This window comes from Octopus bimaculoides, chromosome 5 (assembly GCF_001194135.2).
Source record: "Octopus bimaculoides isolate UCB-OBI-ISO-001 chromosome 5, ASM119413v2, whole genome shotgun sequence".
NCBI classification, from domain to species: domain Eukaryota; kingdom Metazoa; phylum Mollusca; class Cephalopoda; order Octopoda; family Octopodidae; genus Octopus; species Octopus bimaculoides.
The window spans coordinates 11,984,780-11,993,730 of NC_068985.1; positions in this window are offsets into that span (position 1 = coordinate 11,984,780).

An 8,951-nucleotide genomic window follows, 5' to 3' on the forward strand; every position below is an offset into this window, starting at 1 on the left:
TATATATATATATATATATATATATATTCAGAAACGGACGCTTACGCAGACAGAGCTGAAGACAAGTGATAAACAGCGAAGCTTATAAGTTTACTTCAGTTTAGTAAAGCACTGTGCATTTATCTTACATAACATGCCTCATACATTTCGGAGCAAATCAGAAAAAAAATAGTAGAAAACATATTAAAGGCATCAAAATAGGATTAAAGAATCTCGTCTTTCTTAACAGGATTCATACTTCTTGAAAATTTGTAAAATTCCATTTCATTTCCGATTATACGTCATAATTCATTTAGTACATATATATATATAACTTCATATTTTTCGGTGACAACAACTCTCGGCTCGTGATGAAGAGGATTCCCTTCCGCTAAATTCTGCCTGAAGGCGTATATATTCACTCTCAGTTTCATAATTTATCATTATATAAACTTTTCAACAACAAAAAGACCAGTAACTTCAGTATGTGTAATCCGGTCATTTTTAGATTATGACTATGTTTTACTTTACTTTAGATTTTATTCCTTATGTTGGAATTCTCGGTCATAAACCTTTTTATTAACGACGACATGTCATCACCTCCCACAGAACTGTTTCCAAACATATGCGCTACGAAGAAGAGCTTGTCTGATATAAACTGATAGTGTTGGATTCTGGGATACCATAAAATCTTCATACTGGTGTGGCATTTATTTACCCAGTTTTTCTTAATGAATATATTTCTGCTGTTGATAGACAAATTTCTGTGAGAGAAAAACATTAAAAGAAAGTTTATTTACATTGTATTATTCTACGTTTCATTTCATTTACTCAACATAGGTTCCACTTTGCGAATGTATAATGCAGTATTGCATTGAACGTTAACTTATTATTTCATATTTGTTATCTGAATATGGTTTTAAACTCTATCGGGTTGGGAAGCTCTATGGTTTTAAGCAGTGAGGATCCACATCTTAGCCGCTATTATTACCAGTTCGACTCTGAACCGTAGCTTCAGTATCTGTCAGGGTCCCGATAATATGGTAATTAGCATAGGATTGTAGACACGCCCTGCACAAGCAATCAATCCCATGTGAGGGTCTTGGGCATAAATGAAAGATAGGGGAGTCAGCCTCTTCAGCAAATGGAGGAGTAGAATCCCTCAGGCTGATTAATGATCTATTTGAAAGCCTTCTGACATGTCCCTGAGTAGATGGGATATGTTCTGTCGAACCATTTAGGAGAAAACCTCCCGAATTTAAAACCTATATTGTGCTGACAACCGCAGCTGTTTTAGCCTTCTGAACTATTGTGGTCAGACTTCCAGTTCCAAAGAGATGGATCGGATTGCGCAGACCCACTTTCATTTAAAACATATACGCTCATGGAAGAAACCCCCTGCAGCCTGAAGGATCGGTTCAAAGCCTACTGCAGTTCTTCGTGGTTTTGGACTCGAAGAAACTACTATAAGTTCAATATTCAATAATTTTAATGTGAGTACAGCTTGGTAAATTCGCCAAAGCGAATTGGGGTCGTGTGCTAAGATGCTTGCTTCTCGACCACATTGTTCCGCGTTCAGTCCCACTGCGTAGCACCTTAGGCTAGTGTCTTCTTATAGTCTCGGGCCGATCAAAGGCTTGTGAGTGGATTTGGTAGATGGAAACTGAAATACGCCTGCTGTGTATACACACACACACACACACACACACACACACACACACACACACACACATATATATAAGCAATAATAAATTACTGAGCGTGGTATAAACAGTCGCTGCACGACATCGTGAAGTATATTTGCCTCCTAAATGTGGCTAACCCTGAAGGGTTGATGCTACTGTTGCTTGTAGCCCCAGCAAGACATCTCCTCCAGCTAGTTATTGACACACTTTCCGTGCCCTATCAGTATTTGCAAAGGGAAGTGATCTTCCCCATCTCCAGCCTGACGTGATACACTCAGACCCGAGTTTCTGGGTATTGATGCTTCATCGGTGTATATATGTATATGTTTGTGTTTCTGTGTTATTCCCCCAACCATCGCTTGACAACTGATGTTGGTGTGTTTCGTCCCCGTAACCATAGCGGTTCGGCAAAACAGACCGTTAGAATAAGTGCTAGGCTTACAAAGAATGAGTCCTGGGCTCGATTTGTTCGACTAAAGGCGCTGCTCCAGCATGGCCGTAGTCAAATGAGTGAAACAAATAAAAGATTGCAAGAATTTATATATGTGCCAGTTCTAAATATGTTAATAATACACCGTTGCACTACGTTCACAAAGAAGAACTTGAGCACATCACACAAACTTTCGTCCATGCTTGGTTTCTTTGGAAGATTAATAAATGGTTCATATTTTGATTGCGAACGAGCAGTTTCCGTTTATATTCACTTATTACATTATATATGGCAATATCTGATCAATAGTAAGGCGGCGTGTTGGCAGAAACGTTATTAGGCCGGGCGAAGTTCAAATTTTGCCGAGGTCGACTTTGCCTTTCATCCTTTCGCGGTCGATAAATTAAGTACCAGCTGTGTATTGGTACCAATGTAATCGACCGGTTCCCTCCCCAAAAATTTCAGCCTTCTGCCAAGAGTAGAAAATGTAAGGCGGTGAGCTGGCAGAAACGTTAGCGGTATTTCGTCTGTCTTTACGTTCTGAGTTCAAATTCCGCCGAGGCCGACTTTGCCTTACAACCTTTCGGGGTCGATAGATTAAGTGCCAGTTGTGTACTGGGATAGATCTAATCGACTGGCCCTCACTCCAAAAATTTCGTGCCTTGTGCCTAGAGTGGAAAAGAATATTTGATCAAGATTGACTTGAGCTAGTTTTCCAACGTTAAAATTTATTGCCCGTTCCCTTTCTACCTGTCATAAACAAGAGACCATCACTAATCTGATGCATCGAAACCACACTTAAAGGCAATTCACTGGTACGTCTCCAGCTTATCTTTTATGTTTACACTATTCCCAGCAGATATACACTCACGTATGTTACTCGCATTTCCTAACATGCACTGACAACAAACATATTCACACACATTCTCTCTTTCGCTCTCTGATTGTCTCTCTCTCTGTCTCTCTCTCTGTCTCTCTCTCTCTCTCTCTCTCTCTCTCTCTCTCTCTATTCATGATATATATTTGTGTGTGTCTGTGTTTAAGTGTAAGTGCATTAGATATTGCTTTTGTATTTAAGATATATCTACTCGAGAGTGCATATGCATGCATGAATATATCAATTTCCTGATATTTCGACGCATGCTTATTGGCAGCATTATTAATGCGTTGGACGGAACCCCTCTCTGTGTTTATTTTGATGTATTACAATTTCAGTTCACGTAAAATTTACCAGGCTTCGGTTCTGCACATTTAGAATGGTTAAATTATCACAAGGCTTGCGTTCATTCCTTGTGCAATATACCCTACATTCAAATCCCACCGTCGTATACATGAATAGTCGAGGTAACCTGTTGTCCATGATACCATTAATTACTCCTGATTTGGCGCATTTAATGAGTTCATCCCGCTGCAAGCTGATGGGTTAGGCTTTTAGTTATAACTTCTATATTGAAGGCCCTTTATTACAATATGCATGTATGGATGTTTATATGCCATCTCTATCTGCGAACTTCAAGAACTGCGGTCACTCTCATTTATACATTCATATCTCCTGAAGTGCTCTTTGAATCCAGAATACAATAATAATTAGAAAAAAAGATATCCAGTCTAATATAGTCTGCGTTTATGTAAAATGTGTTGATCATAATAGCAATTTCCCTCTGCTTGGGAGATTTTAATGAGTTCATTCTACAGCAAGTATGTGAGCCTAGCCTGTAGTAACAGTATGACTTCTGGATTTCTAACTTCGAACTAAGTGTTTTTTCATGATGCATCATTGAGATGTGTCAAATGCTATTATGTATCCTCGAATGTAAATATCTTAATTAAGTCAGTATCAAAATTGAAAAGTCACATATGACTTGTCGAGCTCCATCACTTGTGTCTTATAAAACTAATAAAAAATCGTTTGGTCGCACGTAGGCGAGTTATAAACAGCAATATCGAATAATATACAAGTGCGTCGCAGAAAATTTAATAGTCTAAGATTAAAAATAAATATTTCAAAACGTTATTTTTCTTAGGTGGTAGTAGGGCTTCATTCCATTCTGTGTACAACCATAATAATTAGTAAAATGATTGCTGTAATCTAAAAACATTGCAGACAAATACGAGAATGCGGCTTATCTCAAAATATTATTATAAAACAGTCTGGTCACATTTGGTAAACATCAGCCACTGACTTTAAATATCTATCTATCTATCTATCTATCTATCTATCTATCTATCTATCTATCTATCTATCTATCTATCTATCTATATGTGTGTGTGTGTGTTTAAGTGCGTGTGTGTTTGTGTTTGTGTGTGTATGTGTGTGTAAAGAAATACTAACGAATAGAGAGTTAAACATTTTTCAAATTCATTTAACTTTTTTCGTTGCATATTAAATTCCGACAAGAATTTCTACTGTAAAAGTGTCTTACTGTCCTTAGATGTGATAATAAAACCTAACATATTACCTATGATGAGGGAATATAAGAGATGGGGGTAGAAAATTGTGAAGATAGTAATGAAATATAAAGTAATATATGGTACCTAGCGTACCAGCTACATTGAAGCTAATGTTGACCTCACTAGACACTAAGAAGGCAGATTATTATCATTTTTTAAATGGCAAAAGTAAACTTATTTCGGGCTTTATGAAGCAGTATCACTGGTCATTCATATTAAATGTAATATAAAGTGGACAAATTAAAAAGCAACAACAATTAAAGAGTGAAATCAGTATTGTCGTTACAGGGTAACGAGATATATCCATAATCATCTTTTCTACTCTAGGCATAGACACTAAATTTTGGGGGAGGGGGTCAGTCGATCAGATCGACCTCAGTACGTAACTGGTACTTAATTTATCGACCTCGAAAGGATGACAGGTAAAGTCGACCTCGGCAGAATTTTTACTCAGAACGTCAATACAGACGAAATACCGCTAAGCATTTCGTCCGGCTCGCTGCATTGATATATCCATAATAAGACAATATCAAAATATCAAAATATTATTAATAATTACATCAAATAAAACTCAAACTCAATTATATACAATAATCCAAAGTCGTCCCTGTTGTTGAAATTGGAAATAAATGGTATTTATTTAAACCTGTGTCGTATTAATTTGGGAACACTTAACTACATTTATGTATATTTTCCCCCAGTCTAAGTGAATTAATACTAGAACCATTTATTAGGAAAGCATTTAAATATTTGTTCTACATGAACTCGAAATTTTACCTCTAATTCATTTCAATATTTGAATAACTTGTGTTTAAAGATAATGTTATGAAATATTTCTTCACCGCAGAGATTGCATTTAGTATTTCTACAAGTATAGGATGATGCACCTATTATAATTGAACGTTTAATGAGATATTAAGTATTTTTATGTTTGAAAGTCTAATTGATCTTTTGTAAAATCCTATAGATCTATTATTTTTTTATTTTTCTCTATTATTTGAAAGAATAAAGAGAATTATGTAACCCGTTTTTGAACTTCGTACTGCAGGAATTTATATAAGAAAGGATAATAGCATCAGCTGTTAGCGTAAATGTATATATTAAATTGTTTCTAAGGTATTGTGTCCCAAATAGAGACTGGAGGCTGTTTTTACAATTAAAAAGAGGTACTTACTAATAAAGTTATGTTTATTATTGGCAGATGTATTATTTATTCTATTCTGAGAAGTAAGTGTTAGTATACGAATTATCCGTATTACAATATAATGTACTAGGTGTGCATTTAGACTCACTGTCTACGCCATTCATTTCATATGTATCCAGTATAGATTCACTTACATCTTGCACCAGCTTCTATAATTTCAGGATCTAGTAAACCCGATGCATAGTAGGAATGTAAATTATAATGGTAATGTGACTAATGGTCATAATGCTAATTGGATGGAATGGGGGTAAGATAGGAATAAGGGCAAGTATCTTTTGGTATTAATACTACTTCGATCGCTGTTAATTGTCTTTTTAATGAGCAGTGTGGCTATTCGCGACACCTGTCAATAGCTTAGAATCTCAGCTCTGTTAACCTCTACCGTGGAGACGCAATGGTCTAGTGGTTAGGGCAGTGGACTCGCGGTCATAGGACCGGGTGTTGTGAGTGTTTATTGAGCGAAAACACCTTAAGCTCCACGAGGCTCCGGCAGGGGATGGTGGTGAACCCTGCTGTACTCTTCCACCACAATTTCTCTCACTCTTACTTCCTGTTTCTGTTGTGCCTGTAATTCAAAGGATCAACCTTGAACACACTGTGTCACGCCGAATATCCACAACAACTACGTTAAGGGTACACGTGTCTGTGGTGTACTCTGCCACTTGCATGTTAATTTCACGAGCAGGCTGTTCCGTTGATCGGATCAACTGGAACCCCCGGCGTCGTAAGCGACGGAGTGCCAACAACAACAACCTCTATTAATAGCCAATCTGCTGAACTGAGTCAGTCTTATTCGTACAGTGAGGTCACATTGTTTTATGTTTAATCAATAATTCAAACTTTGTAGCGATTAAATGTAGGAGCAACAATCTAGAGAACTGAGCACGGATGTTCTCTTCTGGAACATCGTGAATTTTTTTCCTCTTAGTAATGATCACTGAATCCAAATAGACGCTCTCCTTCCTATTTTTGAAATATTCGTAATATGCACAAGGAAAGATACATGGCCATTCATGTCAATTACAAATCTGTTCCAGGATTGCAATATCCTCTTTTTGTTCCTCTTTATTCTGATTGACTTTATCGTTACCGAAAAACGTGATATTAGCGATTAATGGTACGTACGTGTGATGCGAAGCGCAGAATGCGATGCATTTTACACGATATTGTGAGGCTAATTTAAAATACGAATCCGTTAAAAGATTTGTTTGTGCGGAGTGAAAATATCAATGTATGTCGATATTACAAAGGTGAATTTAAAATGCCACATCTAAATACGACCTTAAAGTAACAAATGAATAGCATTTTTTTTTAAAAACATGGATGTTCTTTTAAAGAATTGTATTCAGTTGAAGTCAGTTTGCTTGGTTTAAAAATGAAGAAATATAAGCACAGGTTTGATAAACATCCTACGTTAAAGAAAACGGAACGGCTTTTCATGAATAGGTTCTTCATTACAACATATTACGGATAGAGCTTATTGAGAGTATAAGGAATACAATGCAATGATGTATTCTTTATACTAAGAAGAACTAAAATGGTGTGTTGGTTGAATGACACTTCAGAAATAAATGAGACTAGTATGGACACTATTCTTCTGAAGTTCAAAAATAACTTCATCATCAATGAACAAGTGAAAATACTGCAGCACTAGCAAGAAAACGTCATTCATTTATTCGAAAACCTACCAGTAGTCGATGATAATGTTATACAAAGTCTTACTCAACGCAGTATAGCAATCACAACAGATGGATTAACTCGTTGTGATGAGATGAAATTGCTCTCAAACTTATACATAATAGCAGAGTACGTGGCTGAGATGGTCTTACCATCGATCAGCATACATACATACATACACACACACACACACACACACAAACACACACACACACACACACACACACACACAGACATATATATATATATATATATAGGCAAGAGTTGGTATCAAAATCTTCCCAGACTAATTCCGTATCGGCCCAATAGATGGCAGCACATGGTTGCCTGCACAGTGAGAGCTAGCAGTAACCTTCATGACGCTCTGGACTGAGTGACATGGCTGTGTTTACTTCACAAGTTTTGAAATTTGTGTTTATGTGATCAAGTGTATGTTGTAGTCTAGATGTTTCTCATGGACAGGGAGTTGTAGCAAAGACCCAACGTGAAATTTTGCGTTAAAATTGGGAACTCTGCTGCAGAGACATTGAGCATGTTTGGGGAAGCTTACTACGAAAGGGCAATGGGTTGTACACAATGTTTTGAGTCGCACAGGCGCTTTAAAAACGAAAGACGATGAGCGAGCTAGGAGATGTGCTACGCGTGTAGCCCTCGGAGGGGTAAAGAAAATTCATCGGCCTGTGCATGAAGATGGCCGGAGGAAAAAGGTTTCGAAGCGTTTGGTGAAAGCGATAGGAACTGGATTCTTCACGAAGACAATACACCTTCTCACCGAACACGGTATCGCTTCCACAGCCACCAGATTTAGCACTTACGGACTTACCTCTCTTTCTCAAAATGAAAATGCAGTTAAGCGGCCACCGTTTTAACACCGTTGTCAGGATCAAGAGCAAATGACAGGAGGTCTTCGACTTGGTTACGTTAAACGACTTCCAGATCGGATTCCAAATGTGGCAGGAAAGCCGGAAGCAGTGTACTGCTGCGCAAAGGGACTATTTCGAAAGAGATGATGGTACAAGGAAGTAAATAAGTTATTTTTTAAATTAAACATTGCTAGTCAGGGAACGTTTGATACCACATGATACACACATATACGCACACACACACAAACACACACACGCATACACATACACAAACACATATAAGATTGATATGAGCTTGATACTTAAACAGAGGCACCTCATTAAGTCGCAATAATATACTCACACAACAATATTATGTAAAATATAAACAACCGCAATGGCTTGATACTTGTACCTCTACTGTTACCCTGACCTGTGTGAGTGTGTGCGTGTGTTTGTTTGTTCCCACAACATCGCTCGACAACCGATGTTGGTGTGTTTACGTCCCCGTAAATTAGTGGTTCTACAAATGAGACCGATAGAATAAGTACTAGGCTTACAAAGAATAAGTCCTTGTGTCGATTTGTACCACTAAATGTGGTACTCCAGCATGGCCGCAGTCAAATGACTGAGACAAGTAAAAGAGTAATAGAATAAAGGTATATATATATATATATATATAT